Source organism: Cucurbita pepo, chromosome LG19 (genome assembly GCF_002806865.2).
Source record: "Cucurbita pepo subsp. pepo cultivar mu-cu-16 chromosome LG19, ASM280686v2, whole genome shotgun sequence".
Classification (NCBI taxonomy): Eukaryota; Viridiplantae; Streptophyta; class Magnoliopsida; order Cucurbitales; family Cucurbitaceae; genus Cucurbita; species Cucurbita pepo.
Genome location: NC_036656.1, coordinates 3166116 through 3188249, shown reverse-complemented (window position 1 = coordinate 3188249; position 22134 = coordinate 3166116). Strand labels below are relative to the sequence as shown.

The 22134-nt window shown below is 38.6% G+C and overlaps 1 pseudogene; it reads right to left on the bottom strand.

Moving 5' to 3' along the window:
• Positions 1 to 9124: 9124 nt before the first annotated feature.
• On the bottom strand, positions 9125 to 11432 carry LOC111781647 (annotated as a pseudogene).
• Positions 11433 to 22134: the final 10702 nt, after the last annotated feature.

The window sequence follows — 22134 nt, the reverse complement described above, 5'->3', positions numbered from 1 at the left end:
TTCGAATCTATATCGGTCTGAAAATCTGAGTCAGTGTACCCTGTAAGGATCAGATCCTTAGCGCCGTACATTAGCATATAGTCCCTCGTTCTCTTAAGATACTTGAGGATATTTTTAACGGCAGTCCAATGAGCATGTCCCGGATTTGGCTGATATCTACTGACAATTCCCGCAGCATAGCATATGTCTGGCCGGGTACACAACATGGCATACATCAGACTACCGACTGCTGATGCATAGGGAATATGTCTCATATCCTCAACTTCTTGAGGTGTCTTAGGACTTTGTTCCTTCGACAAATGAACTCCATGCCTGAAAGGTAATAACCCTTTCTTGGAGTCCTGCATCTTATATCGAACCAACATTTTGATAAGATAAGGAAATCACTACAAGGGGAGTAAGATTCGGATTACCTTGTTGATCGAATATCTCAAGGCAAGAACATTGTTTGAGAATCGAATCACTGCACAAGCAAGATCGATCATGTCTAGCTTGAATGATTCTTGTTGATCAAATATCTCAAGGCAAGAATACTTGATTGAGATTCGAATCACTCCACAAGCAAGATTGATCATGTCGAGCTTGAATGATTCTACATGCAACCTAAACTACATAGAGTTGCAAAGAAACTTAGCCATAGGCTAAAGAAAAGCACAAATGCTTTTTTTACTATATTTTCCAGGTTGCTACAAATACAACATACATGGCTTTATATAGCCTCAAAATGAAACTACTAAAGGCATTCCAAGAGTTCTAATATTCATACTTAATGGCGATAATTAACCATTATGTAATTGTAACCAAGAGTAAATTAAAAGTCTTAAAATACATTAATGAAATACAATAAATCTAAATTACTCTAAATTGTAATCCACCCAAAATTTATAACATGAAACTTCATTCTTCTTCAATGTGGTATGAATTGAAATATCTTTTGATAATTTCAACAATATTTTTTTCACATCTTCATTGAAGCATATTGTATGATTGATGTCTCTTGGTTCATATCACATTTTGTTGATGTACAATGCCTGAGACAATGCTAGTGTTTGGACTCCGATCTATGACAACAAGGGATTGGACTCAAGCAAAGATTGGGCCTATTTGAACTTGAACAAAGGACTGAGACGGCTAATTCCACTATCTCATATGCTACTACCACTTAGAATTAGCCTGTCACTACTTCTTACTAAGCTGCAAAAAAGAGGACTGACTTGGAAGAAGAAAGATAGAAAAAGCTGAAATGTCAGAGAAGGAAGACATGGATGAAGAAAGAAGAGCATTTGCTGCTAACTATAGATGAATCGATACCGGTCTAGTGCAGCTAGGCCTATGAATCAATTCTTCCCTCATTCGATCTTCGCCATTGGACCTTGAATTCTATTCTTTTATCAGAAGCTTTGGATGGAGGGGGACGTGCTTAACAAAAGGAAGGAAGAGGAAGAAGAGACAACCCCGAACAGACAACAAGGAAGGAAAAAGCCACATCTTGCGACCCGCCCCAACAAACAATCGATTTGGGAAAGAAGAAAGATCTGTTAAAACATCCTATTGCTTTTAGTTGTTCTACCAACCTCTTGCGATAGTTGGACGCACTAGGTATAGATTTCCATGTAGGAGTAAATACTAGACCCTAGTTAATGGGGTATCTAGCGAATGCCTGGGACATAGTGCACAACTCAGTCTTCTGTCTGTGTCATAATAATATTACAGACACAAAGGACCTAAGTTGTGTTTCTAGGTGTCACTATGGTTTTTAAAGTTAATAGGTCACTTCCATCAACAACTAAAGCCATTTATTACTGGTGTGGATTCTCCACAAGTACTAGAAAGGATGGGATTGTTCTACAAACTCCAACCAATCAACTACCATCCATGAGCGGATACCTGAGAGTTATCGACCAATACGATGTAATTGAAAGGGAGCTCGTCCACTCTTTCATCCGTAGATGCTACTTTTTGTATGGGAAGGAACCACTCAGATTGACTTCTATGGATAGGATTCATGTTGATAAGCGCCTACAATGCTGGAATTTGCAAAGCTAGAGGTTCTTCTAGAATCCTTGCAAACATTCACAGAGAAAGCTAACTTAACGGATTGATTCCAACCAAGAGCTTGTTAGAAGATGAATGTCACGACCCGATTTTCGAGGCTTCGAAAAACCGAATCGTGACTAAAAAGACGAAAGTGAAAAAAAACGAAATTAAAAAGAAGATAAAATAGGAGATGAAAATTTGATAAAATTTAAAACAAGAAAAAGGAGTCATCGACACCAAAATTAATTCAAAATTAAAATCAAATATTTCAAACGGGAAATACAATTATGAAGAAAAATACAAAAGACTCTAAAAGACCAACAAGGGATTGACGCTCCGGAATGACCCCCTCTGTGACCGCATAGCTCTCGAACGCTCCTCCACCTCGACCGGTACCTGAAAAAAAAGAGTAGAAAGAAATGAGTATAAAAATTATACTCAGTAGGCAACAATGTCAACAACAAAATTCGAACCTACACAAAGAGCTCAATTGATTTCGAACCTGTTGCATTAGCCACTCAAGCACATCAACATTTGTTAGAAAGAACTATTTTTAATTTCATAAATTATGTAAAAGTCAAATGGTCAATTTGACTTATTCTTTTGTGAAGATTAAAGGGGATCGGGAATAAATCCCGTCCACAAACGTCTTTTGTCGGGAGACTATAAATACCCACAATATGTTATGTAAAATTTAGATTCGTGGATGAATGTAATTTAGATCTCAAATTGAAACATTCCCCTTAGAAATCCAAGCATCATATTTGCCATTTCTAAGTTTCAAGCAATTCTTGGGTAGAATTGCACCCAAGCCATTCAATCAAGCCTTGATCAAGTTCGATTGTAGAGTGACTCAATTTAGAACAAGGTTTCCAAATCTTTCTTCTAGATATTCGATCATAAGAGGTAATCTAATTCTAGCCTTATCTCTTGGTTTATCCAAATTTCGTATAAGGAGGTGTTAATTACTTTGATTCAAGGGTTCTCGCTTCAACAAAAGCTTGGATCATTGGGCTGAGGATTAGGGTTCCCTTATCAGTTTGGTATCAGAGTCAGGTTGCATCTTTATGGCCGACTCTAGAATTGATTTTATCTTTAATTTCCGCTATTGTTTACCGTCTCTTTAAATCTGTCATTTATTTTCTTACTGCCATTTCCATCGTTCTTCATTATCTTTCTACTTTGTTCTTAGTGTCCTGTTAAAGATCACATTCAGATCTTGAAAGAAAAAAAAAATCCTTATCATATTGTTCTTAATAAATCCTTATCATTAGACCATTTGCACATTCAAATAAATTTCAATTCTCATTTTTCCATAAAGCATATAAATCTGGAACTATTGTGTTCGATCTTCACGACCATTCTCTTTGGATTCATTTTTTTTAGTGTGCAATTATATCCAAAAATATCTTTGTTCCTTATTTATTTGTTCATTTCTTATTTTATTTTGTTGCTACTACATAATTACCTTGTCTTGATTGTCTTGAATAGCTCGCTACTATCAGAATTGCTTTATCCATATTACCTACCTTGATTAGAAATTAGTCACTTTCCCAAATAGTCTACCTTTGTGTGTTAAATATGAGTGTTCCTGAGTGTAAAATCAGTGAGTTGAGTGTGTGAGGTCCTAAGCATATAAAACTACTGTTTGTACAATCATGAATCAAGACGAAAAAAATGGAGGGGAGATCAATGGTCTAGTTGAAGAAGTCCAGAAGAATGAGGAGAAACTGAAAGATGGTATTCATTTGGCACTTATTACAAGAAGACTTCTTAAAACTCAAGTTACGGAGAATGATGTTGATGATCAAAGAGACAACCTATTTCACACGCGGTGTTTAGTCAAGGGGACTGCTTGTAGTCTTATCATTGATAGTGGAAGTTACACCAATGTAGTAAGTACTATGTTGATCAAAAGGTTGCAAATTCCAACTCAAGATCATCCTAAACCTTACAAGCTCTAATGGCTCAATGATAGTGAAACAATGAAGGTAATTTCCCAAGCTTTAATATCTTTTACTTTGGGAAAATATAAAGATGAAGTTCTTTGTGATGTGTTACCAATGCATGCTGGAGACAAATTGCTTGGCCGACCATGACAATTTGATAGGAGGGTTATGTATGATGGCTATTTGAATAGGTTTTCTTTTGTAAAAGATGGTAGAAAAACCACTCTTGTACCTTTGAGTTCTGCAAATATATTTGTTGATCAATTAAAGTTGGAGGAAAGAAAGAGTTTGAGGAAAAAGAGTTAAAAGAAAAACAAGAGTTAGAGTGAAAAAATAGAGAAAAATCAAAGAGAAAAAAAGAAGAATGATAAAAGAGATGAAATTGAGGAAAAAAGGGAGAGATAGTTATTTGGCTACAGTTGGAGAGGTGAGAAGGTTTTCACAAAAATCGATTTTGTACTTATGTACAATGGGATTTTTGGTCTCTAACTCTAACAACTTGGCTTTGCGTAGTGTTTTTCAATCTCTTTTACAGGAATTTGAAGGCATGTTTCAAGATAAAGAAATATCTCCCATTACAGGTACTGAACATAAAATAGACTTCATTCCAAGGACTGTCATTCCTTATAAGCCAGCTTATCGAGCCAATCTAACCGAGACAAAAGAAATTCAAAGGCAAGTGGAGGAGCTCATGGAGAAGGGCTATATATGAGAAACTTGGCGCATATGCATGGATAATAAAGTCATCAACAAAATCACGGTAAAGTATCGATATCCTATTCCTAGGTTAGACGATATGCTTGATTTATTGTATGATTCATGCCTATTTATAAAAATTATTTTGAAATCTGGATATCATCAAATTAGAATGCATGTAGGAGATGAATAAAAAATAACCTTCAATATTAATTTTGAATTGTATGAATGGCGTGTTATGCCTTTTGGGTTAACTAATGCTCCTAGAACCCCTATGCGATTAATATAATAATGTTTTGGGAAAATATTTGAAAAAGCATGTTGTTTATATTGATGATATTATAATTTATTTGAAGATTTTGCTTGAACGTGTGGAGCATGTTAAGTTAGTTTTGATTACACATAGCAAAGAGAAATTTAATTTTAATAAGTGTAGCTTTTGCACGGAAAAAATTCTTGGCTTTATAGTTGGTAAAAACCGAGTAGAAGGAGATAAAAAGAAAATTAAAGTCATTAGAGATTTGCTACACCAAAAAGTGCAAGTAAAATTAGAAGTTTTTATAGGTTAGCTAGCTTTTATAAAAGATTTATAAACAATTTTAGTATCATAGCTGCACCATTGAATAACTTAATGAAAAATAATGTTGTTTTAAAATGAGGAGAAATGCAAGAGAATGCATCCAATTTTCTTAGGAAGAAATTAAGCAAACCATTATTTATTTTGGCTAGCTTTCATAAAAGTATTGAAATTGAATGTGATGGATGTGATTTGGACATAAGTATTATTTTAATTCGAAATCACTTATATTTGAGTGAAAAACTAAATGGCCAACATTGAAATATATTATATATTAACTATGATAAAGAATTATTTGCTTTAGTTCATATATTGCATGTGTGGCAACATTATTTATGGCCTAGAGATTTTATGATCCATTTTGATCATGAAAGCTTCAAGTATGTGAAGGGTCAAAGCAAACTGAATCGTAGACATGCAAAGTGGGTGGAATTTATTAAAACATTTTCGTATGTCATCAAATATAAGCAAGGTAATGATAATATGGTAGTTGATGTGTTATCTAAAAGGTACGATCTCTTTACTTCTCTTAGTGCAAAAATTCTTGGACTTGAGCATATTACCGAATTATATAGAGATGTCCAAGATTTCAAAACTATATTTATGCATCTTGTCTTGCAAAAAAAAGCGGTGGATAATTATTATTTGTTTCATAAATTTTTTATGCTTCGTATTTCTAAATGCTCTATAAAAAATTTGCTTTTGAGAGAAGCACATGGTGGTGCCTTAATGGAACATCTCAGGATTAATACAGTTTATAAGATGTTGCATAAACACTTCTTTTAGCCGAAGATAAAGCACGATGTCCATAAATTTTGTAGCAAATGTTTTATACGCAAAGAAACTAAATGTCCTTCGAATCTTGCCCGACGCGAAGTATTTCGTAGAATTTTTCTGCCAATACACGCCGAACACATGTCGACCATTCCGGCGAGGCGCGGCCCTCTCTTTGCCTGACACGCATCCCTCCGCCGTTCCTCTTCTTTCTCACGTCTCTGCGATTTTCCAGAAAACTGATTATTTTCTGTTTTCTTTGCATTTTCGTATTTCTTTCTACATTACTAGGATTAATATGATTCCTTCACGAGATTTGTAGATCTCATTCTCATCTACATATAGGGTGTAAATTATTTCTAACCACAGTGGTAATAAACTAAGTCCATAGCTGGCAAGAAATATCAATACTTACATCCTTGGTCGAACGTCAGAACTCCTATTTTCGATCTGAATCAATCAAGGCTCCCTTCACAAATTATGACCGTAATCCACTCTAGATTAACATACTCAAATTTCAGAATCTAACTCTCAATATTTCTAACATGAGGAAAATCCGAAAACCATTGTTCAAGAATATACCTACGGATTTTCTTGGTTCTTTAACGGTTTAGGACGATTTAAGAGTCCAGAATGTTCTGCTCTATGTTGTGTTAAGATTTCGTGAAGAAGGCTCGGCCAGAACCAGACTCCTCGTGACCGGAGCAGCGGTTACCTCCCGTTCGTTCTCTCTAGAATTTTCTCTCTCTCTAGAATTTTCTTCCTCTCTCTCTTTCCTTTTTTCTTCCTTTCCCTTTTCCTCTTTATTTTTTTTTTTCTCTCTTCTTGTAAATGATAGGTTACTAATTAGATGGGAGGGTAGAATGACTAAGTTACTCCTCCCGGTTGACCTTGACCATCCTTCCAATTTTCTATCATTTTTCTTTTATATTTTTTTCTTAAGTTCTTTTATTTCTAATCATTTTTCTCTTCTTCCTCATCTCGGATTTTGGTCTCTAAGACCCTCAATAAAATCTCGAAAATTTGACCTTAAAGGTAAAATTTGATTTTAAACTTTCTATTGAGTTCGGGTCTTACAATGAATGACTCTTAGATCGAACTTGGAACCTATGATGGTCACTCTTAGATACCAAGACAATTCACTCCATAATTAGCTTTGTCAAAACTAATTCAATGAATCAGTTTAAACATCAAACCTAAAGCAAGGTTTGAAAAAAGAATAACACCAAAAAGGTATCAAGAAAACACAAAGGTTTTATTTGTATTCAACAATTAATTCCCAAACATGAATATTACATTCTTGGCCAAAAAAAATAACCCTAACATAATAAAGTTTAACCACCAACTACAAACTACTAATAAATGCTATTAAATACAAATTGAAGAAAATAAGATACGCATAAATTGTCTTAATTGGTAGTTCAACTACCGAAGGCAAGTTTTCTAATCACTTTTCAATGTCAACCACTCCAATATCTTCTTGATTTGATATGCTAATGCTATAAAGATTTTTGGGCTCAAAAGACTTTGTTTCAACTTGTACACTAGCTAGCCTTTGAATATGCAATGTATAGGCCTCTTGAATCTTTTTAACCTTGCTTCTTGTAATCGCTCCTTCGGGTACATACAAAGGGTCAGCAGTTGAATTCATATCACATGTTCATTAGTTTAGTTTTCTGGGATCCATCCCCACCAACCAAACTAGCATTCCTTCCTCCATTCACTAGCAAAGAAAAGAGCCCGGAGTCAAACTGATGGTCCAAAAAATCTACTTAAAGTCTTAATCGAAGATCCAACCAACCAACTAGCTGATATCCTCAACTGTAAAAGAGCTTTGAGTGGTTAGCAAACTATTTATTGGCCGGGGAGTCCATATTCTATAGACTTCAAAAATCCACTCTCTAAGAAAATGGCAAGTACTACTACTCTACTTAAGTTGTTAAAGTCTCCCACTACTCACTAAGGAAGAAGATAGAATCCTACAGAAATTGGCAAGTACTACTACTCTACTTAAGTTGTCAGATCTCTTTGCGAGCATGAAACCGCGCTTTACTGTGATTGATAAATGGCATAAACCTATTCAACAAGTAAATAAGAACATTAGGTTTTCCATACACTCACAGAGCACTCACTTCAAACCAGTGACCAAATAATGCCAAATTCAAACCAGTGCAAGGGATGAAAATGCTCGAGTCAAAACGAAAGGCAAAAACTTGATTATCGACGCTCTACTAATAGACTCCCTCTTTTGAAGGTAGATCCAAACTCCCACTCAAAATGGTTACTAGAAAAGGATTGGTTGTCTTTCGAACATCGGATCTCGAGTACAAGCCAAGGAGAAAGACTGCCATCTCAGGTATACAATAGACAGAGTAAAGAAAGGACAATTCCTTTCTAGCGAGTCACTCTGTCTCCTTTCAGGGTAACCCCTTTGCACCATTGTGCTCACTTACAGGTAAGGGAAATGATTTGAAAAAAACAGTAGGTAATTCAGGTGTAGGCGCAACTCACCATTTCAGCGTACCGTCCCTTCTTCTCAATAAGCCACTTCGTCTCCGCATTTGAACGAAATTTGATTTCAAGCCTTGCCCGAGAATCTTTGCTTGGGAGCACCTTGGTTTAAACTATACGCAAGTCCTAGAATAAAGAATTTTCCTGACTACATGCGAAAGCTTTTCCTTCCGCTGTATTGAAAAATCATCCTTATTCCTGGTCCACACCCGCATTCGCAGTCAAAGAACTGACTTGAACTTAGTGCTTGCGAGACAGAGGTTCAGAAGCAAACAGACCTACAGAAATCAGTCCAATGGAGGAGAAAGAAAGAAACAAACACGTATTTACATCCGAAAGGTTAAATTGTTGTAGAGTGAAAGAAGGAAAGAAAAGAAAAGGGACGGACACATTGCACTTCCACTTATCTGTGACGAAATTGAAAAATAGAGATTCTTGAACGAAAACTATTAGTTGGAGGTCTTTTTTTTAGGAGAAACTCTTGTAAAAGGAATTGACGGGGGTGGGTCGCTCTGTTGTAAACCGCTGTTTCAATAGGCAACCATGAAACAATCTTGAAAGAAAAGAACCAGAATTCTTTCTACATCAGACTACCTTTACCCTCGCTCGCCATAACAAAAATACTCAAGCATTCAGATAACAACAAAGGCACTGACCGTCCAAGCATCAAAAGAGAGGACTGGGGATTGGTCCCTGGTGATACAGTAAATATCGAACCATCAACAACTCGTTAAGCATCAATCCCAATAACCCTAAAATTGCGATCAACTACCTTGCCCACAAGGCGTCCACCATGGTAGTGCCATATAGTACTCACTATGCGATGACAAAACTCTCCCATCAGCTAATCATATGATTGATCAACGGGCAATTCAGGCCCCATGTATCTTCAATCTCGACCCCCAAACCATTCTCTGAATTGGAAATTCTCCATGGAACGGCTCCTCAGTACATCACCGATCTTGTGGGTACCATTCATACATCGCTCCACATCACCCGAATTACTAAAGTAGTTGAACCGTACAATTGGGTTAACCCTGACATACGTAGATGGCAACCAGAGTGAACGGAGAGTGGCCTATAATCTTCTCTATCAGGGTGGCCACAGTGAGATAGAGTGGTGAAGCTAGGTTCCGAATGAAAAGAGAGCGAGCAGCGGAGACAAAAGGTATGACATTGGAAGTTGCTTCAAGGTAAGCCTCTGTCCCACGGCTTGTATCAAAAGTGCTCCAATGGAATTGGGGGCTCAATTGAGATGACATTTTGGGGGTTATATAGAGGAACTGTCCGACATAAGGCAAGTGATGAGACAGAGGAATTCCCCACGATGAGAGGAACGGCCTCAGTCCAATGCCACTTAGAAGCGGAAATTGTGGGCTTCCTAGAGCCCCAGCACAGAGGATCACCTCTCCTTTTTCACGCACCATTGCATGGCCCTCTTTGGTCGAGAAAAACAACCCCAATTGTTGATTGCTTCGATCCGCGAAGAAGAAGCTAAAAGAATTCTTTCAACACTTGCATAGACATATATGCACTCTCATATTCAAAGCTTTCACATAGCTGAGGAGATCAGCTACACTANCTGAGGAGATCAGCAACACTGTGTCTACGACCAGAACTGTCGAATGTCGAACCACCAATCTTGGTACCCACTAAATGATCCAAAGTCAAACCATTATAGGGATCAACACCAGCTTCCAATAGTCCGTCTCTGACTGCCGATTGCCACTTCTTGAGCTCCGGCCTACCCTAAAGATGATAGCCCTCTCAACCCACTCATAGGACTGGTTCACCACTCGGAGGTCCCAATTCACCCCTGACCTTCCATAGAATTATTGATCGGCTCGACTATAGGACCCAACATTGATAGCACTACTATCGTCAAGAACCCGGCCTCAGGCATTGGGGACGCCATCTTCGGAGGTTCAGGCTTGCACCGGGGAGTCGAAAGTGTCGACCTCTATGAGAGTGGTGAGGAAGCCTGATTGGGTCATCAAATTAGGCTTTCCGTACAGAACATCGCCCCTCTCAAGCACCAGAACCCGCTCATACTCAGACAGCGTTGCTGCCAACGAGCAGCCAGTGGCTTCCTCTAGTCCTCTGATGAGAAATCCGTGGCGTTGAAGACAAAACCCAAATAACTCGGACCTGTAAACAGAAGAAAGATTGATCAAAATCAGTTCAGTTAAAGGGTTGAAAGAAAAAAGACATAAATAAAGAAGAAAAGAAAGAATAAGAGGGTTATCGAATGATTTATTTGTTGAGACTGTGCTCTAGCCAAGGAAATGAGAGTGACGATCAAAGAAAAAGATGCCTAAGGACTGACAATGGTCGAGAATACACGTTGCAAAAGTTTGATGATTATTTTCAGGTCTATCATACATTTAGCTGCTCACACAACACAGTCCACAGCAAAATGTTGTTGCGGAAAGGAAGAAGCGCGAAACTTGTCGAAGCATGATGCATGCGAAGAACGTAAAACTACAGTTTTGAAAAAAAGAAACCCCAAGCAAAATTAGCTTTTTGTTACCAACATTAAAAAGTCTTTGGTTGCGTCTGCTATGTGTTCTGAGCAGTTAACAAAGAGTGATGCATGCTGTTCTAGAAGAGAGCAACAAGATATTCAAGAGGATCCCTGCTAAAGGCACTGTGCTTGATAGCCGACTTAGAAGATCGACAAGGATCAGGAAGCCCAATCAATCCCAAGTATACAAAAGCCAACTATGCGAACACTGTGATACTTTCATAGTCTTGTGCCTCTCCAAAAAGTGGAGGAGCCAAACTCATTTGAAGAAGCGGCTAGCTTGAAAGAGTGGGAGAATGCAATGAAAGAGGAGATTTCTGCCTGAACACCTTAAATCAGAATGAGACATGGGAACTTGTCCCATTACCAGAAGGAGTGAAGCCAATCGATTGTCTCGTTCCGTGTAGTCAGAGTATGACAGGTGAAGCGCAAGAGTGATGGCTTTATTTTGATCTCATTGGCACGATTGGTTGCTCGTGGCTTCCCACATCTCACAATGGGGTGGGATTGATTATGAAGAAAGATTTGCTCTCGTGGAGAAGTTTACATCTATTCAAATTGTCGCTGCTATGGTCGCTCATTTGGATTTTGAATGAGATCAGATGGGGATGTCAAAACTGTTGAGATATGATTCAAAGTATTCAAACTACCAAGATTTTAGGAGATTTGAGGAGATTATTAGTAGATTTGAATTTATCTAGATTTTCATAATTTACTATTTCTAGTCCAGTGTGTAACCCTTTAAGCATTGAATGAGAAATCAATAATAAAGCACCACAGCTTTCATCTATTTCATCTATTTTATCTTTTCATATCTCTTTCACTATCCCTTTTCCCAAAAAAAATTGGTATAGAGCCAAGTTCCTTCGACACGAGGGTGAGTGATTATTTCCTTTCACAAAACAAAAATGGCAGTAGCTGGTTTTTCTTCCTCTGCACCGCTGTTACCAATCTTTAATGTTGAAAAATATGAGTGGTGGAGCATCAAGATGAAGACCTTGCTCAGATCGCAGGAGCTATGGGACTTGGTGGAGAACGGGTTTGTTGATGTATTAGAACCCACAATATAAGAAAAGGAGAGACTAAGAGAAACCAAGAAAAACGATGCCAAGGCTCTATTCATTATTCAACAAGCAGTTCATGAAACTATTTTTTCACGAATTGTAGCAGCAACCACATCAAAGCAAGCATGGTCAATTCTACAGAAGGAGTTTCTAGGAGATTCAAAGGTCATAACAGTAAAATTGCAATCTCTAAGACGTGATTTTGAAACTCTACTCATGATGAATGGCGAATCAATTGCTATTTTTTGTCAAGAACAATGGCAACAGTCAGTCAGATGCGTACCTATGGAGAGAAAATTTTAGATGAAACAATTGTTTCAAAGGTGTTGAGAAGCTTGACTCTAAAGTTTGACCATGATGTGGCTGTCATAGAAGAAGCTAAGGATCTATCCATACTCTCCATTGATGAACTGATGGGCTCGCTTTAGGCTCATGAGGCAAGAATCAATAGATCATGAGAAAGGAATGAAGAAAAGGCACTACAAGTGAAGGAGACAACCAACAACGAAAACAACAAAAGAGAAAATATTCATTTAGCAGGTAGAAGTTGTGGAAGAGGAGGATTTCGCAGCTTCCATTGTGGTCGGGGTAACAGGGGTAGATGGAGAAATGATGGACAGAGACAATTCAATGAACAAAGGAATGTCATACAATGTTACCATTGCAAAAGGTATAGGCACACAAAATCTGATTGTTGGTATAAAAATCAATGAATGAATTTTGCAGCAGAGAATGAAGAAGAAGAAGAAAAGCTGTTTTTGGCGTGTATGGATACTAATCCAAAAAAGGGTGACTTATGGTTTGTTGAAAGCGGATGCTCGAACCATATGACAAGCACCAAATCCTTATTCATNGAGAAACCAAGAAAAACGATGCCAAGGCTCTATTCATTATTCAACAAGCAGTTCATGAAACTATTTTTTCACGAATTGTAGCAGCAACCACATCAAAGCAAGCATGGTCAATTCTACAGAAGGAGTTTCTAGGAGATTCAAAGGTCATAACAGTAAAATTGCAATCTCTAAGACGTGATTTTGAAACTCTACTCATGATGAATGGCGAATCAATTGCTATTTTTTGTCAAGAACAATGGCAACAGTCAGTCAGATGCGTACCTATGGAGAGAAAATTTTAGATGAAACAATTGTTTCAAAGGTGTTGAGAAGCTTGACTCTAAAGTTTGACCATGATGTGGCTGTCATAGAAGAAGCTAAGGATCTATCCATACTCTCCATTGATGAACTGATGGGCTCGCTTTAGGCTCATGAGGCAAGAATCAATAGATCATGAGAAAGGAATGAAGAAAAGGCACTACAAGTGAAGGAGACAACCAACAACGAAAACAACAAAAGAGAAAATATTCATTTAGCAGGTAGAAGTTGTGGAAGAGGAGGATTTCGCAGCTTCCATTGTGGTCGGGGTAACAGGGGTAGATGGAGAAATGATGGACAGAGACAATTCAATGAACAAAGGAATGTCATACAATGTTACCATTGCAAAAGGTATAGGCACACAAAATCTGATTGTTGGTATAAAAATCAATGAATGAATTTTGCAGCAGAGAATGAAGAAGAAGAAGAAAAGCTGTTTTTGGCGTGTATGGATACTAATCCAAAAAAGGGTGACTTATGGTTTGTTGAAAGCGGATGCTCGAACCATATGACAAGCACCAAATCCTTATTCATAGAGCTTGATGAGACGCAAAATATTAAGGTGCAACTTGGAAATACAAAATAGATGCAAGTTAAGGGAAAAGGTATAGTGAAAGTCGAAACCAGTCATGGTAAGATAAAACAATCAGATAATGTTCAATTTGAACCTAATTTAGGGTACAATTTATTGAGTGTTGAACAATTGATAACCAGAAGGATTCATAAAGAAAGACAACNAAATTGCAATCTCTAAGACGTGATTTTGAAACTCTACTCATGATGAATGGCGAATCAATTGCTATTTTTTGTCAAGAACAATGGCAACAGTCAGTCAGATGCGTACCTATGGAGAGAAAATTTTAGATGAAACAATTGTTTCAAAGGTGTTGAGAAGCTTGACTCTAAAGTTTGACCATGATGTGGCTGTCATAGAAGAAGCTAAGGATCTATCCATACTCTCCATTGATGAACTGATGGGCTCGCTTTAGGCTCATGAGGCAAGAATCAATAGATCATGAGAAAGGAATGAAGAAAAGGCACTACAAGTGAAGGAGACAACCAACAACGAAAACAACAAAAGAGAAAATATTCATTTAGCAGGTAGAAGTTGTGGAAGAGGAGGATTTCGCAGCTTCCATTGTGGTCGGGGTAACAGGGGTAGATGGAGAAATGATGGACAGAGACAATTCAATGAACAAAGGAATGTCATACAATGTTACCATTGCAAAAGGTATAGGCACACAAAATCTGATTGTTGGTATAAAAATCAATGAATGAATTTTGCAGCAGAGAATGAAGAAGAAGAAGAAAAGCTGTTTTTGGCGTGTATGGATACTAATCCAAAAAAGGGTGACTTATGGTTTGTTGAAAGCGGATGCTCGAACCATATGACAAGCACCAAATCCTTATTCATAGAGCTTGATGAGACGCAAAATATTAAGGTGCAACTTGGAAATACAAAATAGATGCAAGTTAAGGGAAAAGGTATAGTGAAAGTCGAAACCAGTCATGGTAAGATAAAACAATCAGATAATGTTCAATTTGAACCTAATTTAGGGTACAATTTATTGAGTGTTGAACAATTGATAACCAGAAGGATTCATAAAGAAAGACAACGAAACAAAGGTATACAAGTTGAGAAAGGCATTATACGGATTAAAGCAGGCCCCTCGATCTTGGTATAGCAAGATTGTGATGGGTATTTTCAAAAGAAAGGATACATGTGAAGTGAGAATGAGCCTACTTTAATGTGAAGAAGGAAGGTGAAAGTGATTTCATCATTATTTGCCTCTATGTTGACGATATCATTTACACTAGCTCTTCTAACTCTCTTTTGGATAAATTGAAGTCTCAAATGATAAGTGAATTTGAGATGTCAGATATGGGTCTATTACACTATTTTCTTGGTCTTGAAGTATATCAAGTTGAAGATGGAATTTTTATTTCACAAAGAAAATATGCCAAAGATATTATGAGTAAATTTGGTATGCTTAATTGTAAGCCTGCAACTACACCTATGAATATTAATGAGAAATTACAACATGAGGATGGAGCAGAAATGACAGATGTTAGAAGGTTCAAGAGCTTGGTTGGCGGACTAATTTACTTAACCCACACACGACCTGACATTGCATTTCCTGTTGGTATTATTTCTAGGTTTATGCAACATCCTTCAAAGGTTCATTATGGAGCAGCAAAAAGAGTCTTACGTTACATTGCCAGAATTATGGAGTATGGAATTTTGTATTCTAGATCCTCTAATTCAAACTATATGGATTCACCGATAGTGATTGGGCAGGATCATTAGATGATAGACGAAGCATTTCAACCAATGTTTTCACTTTAGGGTCAGGAGTGATTACTTGGAGCTCAAAGAAGCAAGCAACAGTGGCGTTGTCAACGTTAGAAGCCGAATATGTTGCAGCAACTTCAGCAGCGTGTCAAGCCATTTGGCTAAGAAGAATGTTAGATGATCTTTAACAAGAGCAAAAAGGGGCAACAAAGATATTTTGTGTTAATAAAGCAACTATTTCTATGACAAAGAACCCAGCGTTTCACAGTAGAACAAAACATATTGAACTTCGGCATCACTATATTCGTGATCTTGTTGGAGACGAAGAAATTGTCTTGGATTATTGTAATACCAATGAACAGTTAGCAGACATACTTACTAAGACTTTGTCAAAAGAAAAGTTTTGCTACTTCATACAATTACTTGACATTTGCAACTTTGAATCAAGGGGGAGTGTTGAGATATGATTCAAAGTATTCAAAATGAAGATGTGATTTAAAATAGTTGAGATATGATTCAAAGTATTCAAAATGAAGATATGATTTGAGGAGATTGCTAGCCGATTTGAATTTATCTAGATTTTCATAATTTACTATTTCTAGTCCAATGTCTAAGCCTATAAATACTGGAATTGTGTAACTGTTTAAGCATTGAGTGAGAAATCAATAATAAAGCATCGGAACTTTCATCTATTTTATCTTTTCATATCTCTTTCACTATCTCTTTTCCCAACAAAAACAACATTTTGAAATCTGAACTCGAGGATTTATATATATGGTACAACCTCCATGTCAGGTTTTGAGGTTCTTGGGCATGAAGATAAGGTTTACAAGCTAAGAAAGTCTTTCTTTATATGACTTGAAACTTTCTTCCCGATAGTGGTACCTTAAGTTTCATCAAGCTATTAACGATATGGGATTTCGAATGAATTTCAACGAACATTGTATTGAAACTCGAATAATGGATGGTGAGATTAGAATATTGTCAAACTATGTTTATGATATCCTTATTGCCGAAAATTCTGTTAGGTTATGGAGCCTGCTCCTTATTTATAGCTTGGTCAACGGTTATATCCGGTAAAGCTATATATGGTAAATAGTTATATATAGTAGATGGCTAAATCTGGTAAAGCTATATATAGTAAACTAAATCATATATATATCCCATCTGGTAGAGCTTTGAAAATGTACTTTCTATTCTCTGTACTCTCTCTTGTTGTACATACCTGAAGTAATCAATAAAAAAATTCTTTTAGCCAGAGTTCTCCTTGCAATTTTCTCTATCCCATTCTTTGTGTTCATCTAGATCGAGCCTGTGCGTTGTTGTGTGATCCTAACAACTAGTATCAGAGCTAACAACTGGTATCGATCCTAACAACTGGTATTAGAGCTAGGCAAAATTCACCACGATCTGTGAAGATGGAAAGTTCAAAGATTGGAATTGAGAAGTTCGATGGATCCGATTTCAGTTTCTGGAAGATGCAGATTGAAGATTATCTGTACTAGAAAAATCTTCACGAGCCTCTGTTGGGGGTGAAGCCGGATACCATGACCACGGAACAGTGGAAGCTCAAGAATCGACAAGCCTTGGGGCTGATCCGGTTGACGCTATCCAGAAACGTGGCGTTCAACATTATCAAGGAGAAGACAACGTCAGATCTATTGAAGGCGCTGTAAAATATGTATGAAAAACCATCAGCTATGAACAAGGTGTATTTGATGCGGAGATTGTTCAATCTACAGATGTCTGAAGGTGGGCCTGTTGCTGATCATATAAATGAATTCAATATGATCATAAGTCAACTGAATTCGGTGGAAATTAATTTCGAAGATGAAATTAAAGCGTTGATTTTGATGTCATCCTTATCCGAGTCATGGGATACTGTTGTTGCCGCAATCAGCAGTTCCCGAGGATCTGATAAACTGAAGTTTGGTGAAATTCGAGATGTAGTTCTCAACGAAAGTATTCGCAAACGAGAAACTGGAGATTCATCAGGCAATGCTCTCAGAAGAAGTAAATCAAAAATCTCAAACAAACATGGGCGATCAAAATCAAAGAACCGGGGAAAATCTCTAAACCAACGTAACGTGTTGGAGCTGTGGGAGAAAAGGACACTTTCGGACAGATTGTACAAAACTGATGAAGAAGCAGAATCATAAATCTGAAGAAGATGATGATTCTATATATACAACAGAAGATGCTGAGGTCGTTTTAATCCTTAGTGTGGACAACCCAGCTGAATCCTGGATTTTGGATTCAGGTGCATCGTTCCATTCGTTTCCAAGTAAGGAATTGTTTCGAAATTTCAAATCAGGAAATTTCGGGAAGGTGTATCTTGCCGACAACAAAACCTTGGAGATTGAAGAAAAGGGAGATGTCTCCATACAAACTCCAGCAGGAAATCAGTGAACATTACAAGATGTCAGATACATTCCTGATCTCAAGAAGAACCTGATCTCTATTTGTCAGTTGGATAGCACAGGCTATGTAGGAGAGTTTGGAAAGAGTTCATGGAAGATTGTGAAGGGCGCCATGGTTGTTGCACATGGCACAAAATTCATAACCTTATACACTACTATAGAGTGTATAAACATGACTGCTGCAGCTGAGAGTGCTTCCAATTCAAGTCTATGGCACAATAGACTTGGATAGATGAGCGTCAAAGANGCTGAGAGTGCTTCCAATTCAAGTCTATGGCACAATAGACTTGGACATATGAGCGTCAAAGGAATGAAGATGCTCACTGCGAAAGGAGCTTTAGAAGGCTTAAAATCTGTTGATATGGGTCTTTGTGAGAGCTGCGTTATGGGTAAACAGAAACGAGTTAGTTTCACAAAGGCTGCTAGAGAACCGAAAAAAGTGCAGTTGGAAATGGTCCATACAGACGTCTGGGGACCATCTCCAGTTTCATCACTTGGTGGATCAAGGTACTACGTCACCTTCATCGATGACTTCAGCAGGAAGGTATGGGTTTACTTTCTGAAACATAAGTCAGATGTGTTTACCACCTTCAAGAAGTGGAAAGCTGAAGTTGAAAATCAGACCGGCTTGAAGATCAAATGCCTGAGGTCTGACAATGGAGGAGAGTACAACAAATCAGAGTTTATAACATTTTGTGCAGCTGAGGGAATTAGATTAATAAGAACAATTCCCGGTAAGGCAAGACAAAATGGTATTGCAGAAAGGATGAACAGAACCTTGAATGAGCGAGCAAGAAGCATGAGGATTCATTCTGGATTGCCAAAGGCATTCTGGGCTGATGCTGTGAACACAGCAGCATATTTGATTAATAGAGGGCCGTCAGTACCCTTGAAGTTCAAATTGCCCGAAGAAGTATGGACAGGAAAAGAACTCAAGTACTCTCACTTGAGAACCTTTGGCTGTACTGCATATGTTCATGTTGATCCAGAGAAGAGAGATAAGCTTGATGCTAAGGCTGTGAAATGCTACTTCATAGGCTATGGCTCTGACATGTTCGGGTATAGGTTTTGGGATGAGAAAAATATGAAGATCCTAAGACACTGTGATGTGACCTTTGATGAAAATGTCATGTACAAGGACAGAGAGAAGATAAACTCTGAGACTACGAAGCAAGTGGGAGTTGAATTTGAGTGGCAAGAAAATTCACACAGTGATGGTACAACAGAAGCTCAAGAAACTCCTGATCCTATTGCTGAAGAACCAGACGTGGCTGATCCTATTGCTGAAGAACCAGACGTGGAGCAAGTTGCACCTGAACAGGTGTTGAGAAGATCATCCAGAACTACCAGAGCACCAGACAGATATTCAACCTCATTACACTATCTGTTGCTGACTGACGAAGGAGAACCAGAGTCCTTTGATGAGGCCCTACAAGTGGAAGATTCAACTAAGTGGGAGCAAGCCATGGATGATGAGATGAGCTCACTTGAAAGGAATAATACGTGGGTGCTGACTGAGTTGCCTACAGGAAAGAGAGCTCTGTTGAACAAATGGGTGTTCAAAATCAAGGTTGAACCAGATGGCAGAAGGAGGTTTAAGGCTCGGTTAGTAGTTAAAGGATATTCACAAAGAAAAGGCATTGATTATGCTGAGATCTTTTCTCCAGTTGTGAAATTAACTACTATCCGAATTCTACTGAGTATTGTTGCATCGGAGAATTTGCACCTTGAGCAAATGGATGTAAAAACGGCATTTTTACATGGAGATCTAGACGAGGAGATCTATATGCAACAACCCGAAGGATTTGCAGCTCCAAGCAAGGAGCACATGGTGTGTAAGCTCAATAAGAGCTTGTATGGACTGAAACAAGCACCGAGACAATGGTACAAGAAGTTTGACTCCTTCATGAGCAAGAGTGGTTTCCACAGAAGTGAAAAGGATCAGTGTTGCTACCTCAAGAAATACACTGATTCTTATGTGTTTCTACTCCTGTATGTGGATGATATACTAATTGCTGGATCAAGTATGAGGGAGATAAACCACCTGAAGGCAAGCTTGTCTTCAGTATTTGAGATGAAAGATTTAGGTGCAGCGAAGCAGATCCTTGGGATGAGGATTTCTCGAGATAGATCTGCTGGCACATTAAATCTATCCCAAGAGCAGTACATTGAGAAGGTGTTGTCCAAATTCAAGATGAATAACGCTAAACCCAGGACTACCCCCTTGGCAAATCATATTAAATTGTCAAAGGGGCAATCTCCCAAGACAGTTGAGGAACGTGAGCACATGGCATCAGTTCCGTACGCTTCTGCAGTTGGGAGTTTGATGTATGCTATGGTCTGCACTAGACCTGACATAACACATGCAGTGGGAGTTGTTAGCAAGTACATGGCAAATCCAGGGAAGGAACATTGGGAAGCTGTGAAGTGGCTTCTAAGATATCTGAGAGGTACATCCAATACTACACTTTGTTATGGCAATGGCAAAGTAGTTCTGCAAGGTTTTGTGGATGCTGATCTGAGTGGAGATGTAGACTCCAGCAAGAGCACATCTGGGTATATCTACACTATAGATGGAACAGCAGTGAGTTGGATGTCTAAGCTTCAGAAATGCGTTGCTCTTTCATCTACTGAAGCTGAGTACGTGGCCATAGCTGAAGCTGGAAAGGAGATGATATGGATGACAGACTATCTAGAAGAATTAGGCCGGAAGCAGTGCAAGAAGATCCTTTATACAGATAGTCAGAGTGCCATACAGTTGGTGAAAAACCCAGTCTATCATTCAAGAACAAAACACATTAGAAGACGGTACCATTTCACTCGCAGGTTAGTGGAAGAAGGCGATATGTGTTTGGAGAAGATAGAGGGTGCAAAGAATCCAGCAGACATGTTGACAAAATGTGTTGATGTTGGAAAATTAAGGTTATGTAGAGCCCTAATTGGTATGGTGTAGGATCAGTCTCCAAGTGGGAGAATTGTTGAGTTATGGAGTCTGCTCCCTGTATTTATAGCTTGGTCAATGGCTATATCCGGTAAAGCTATATATGGTACATAGCTATATATAGTAGATGGTTAAATCTGGTAAAGCTATATTTAGTAGACTGAACCATATATATATCCCGTCCAGTAAAGCTCTTAAATGTACTTTTCTATTCTCTGTACTCTCTTGTTGTACATGCCTGAAGTCATCAATAAAAAATCCTTTTAGCCAGAGTTCTCCTTGCAACTTCTCTCTATCCTTCTCTTTGTGTTCATCTAGATCGAGCGTGTGCGTTGTTGTGCGATCCTAACAACTGGTATCGATCCTAACAACTGGTATCAGAGCCAGGCGGAAGTCAGAGCCAGGCGGTGTCAAAGCTAGGCGGAAGTCAGAGCCAGGTGGAGTCAGAGCCAGGCGGAAGTCAGAGCCTGGCGGTGTCAAAGCCAGGCGGAAGTCAGAGCCAGGCGAAAGTCAGAGCAAGACGAAACTCACCACGATCTGTGAAGATGGAAAGTTCAAAGATTGGAACTGAGAAGTTCGATGGATCCGATTTCGGTTTCTGGAAGATGCAGATTGAAGATTATCTGTACCAGAAAGATCTTCACGAACCTCTGTTGGGGGTGAAGCCGAATACCATGACCACGGAACAGTGGAAGCTCAAGGATCGACAAGCCTTGGGGCTGATCCGGTTGGCGCTATCCAAAAACGTGGCGTTCAACATTATCAAGGAGAAGACAACGTTAGGTCTGTTGAAGACGCTGTCGAATATGTACGAAAAACAGTCGGCTATGAACAAGATGTATTTGATGCGGAGATTGTTATGAGTCCTTGTGAGAACTGCGTTATGAGCAAACATAAACGAGTTAGCTTCACAAAGACTGTTAGAGAATTGAAGAAAAGTATCGAAAGCGTCGCTGAAACTTCAGTGGGGGTTGCGTCGGCCGGAAGCGTCGCTAAAACTCTAGAGGGGGTTGCGTCGGCTGGAAGCGACGCTGAAACTCCAGAGGGGGTTGCGTCGGAGCGTCGCTGAAACTCCAGAGGGGGTTGCGTCAGCCAGAAGCGTCGCTGAAACTCCAGAGGAAGTTGCATCGGCCGAAAGCGTCGCTGAAACTCTAGAGGGGGTTGCGTCGGCCGGAAGCGTCGCTGAAACTCCAGAGG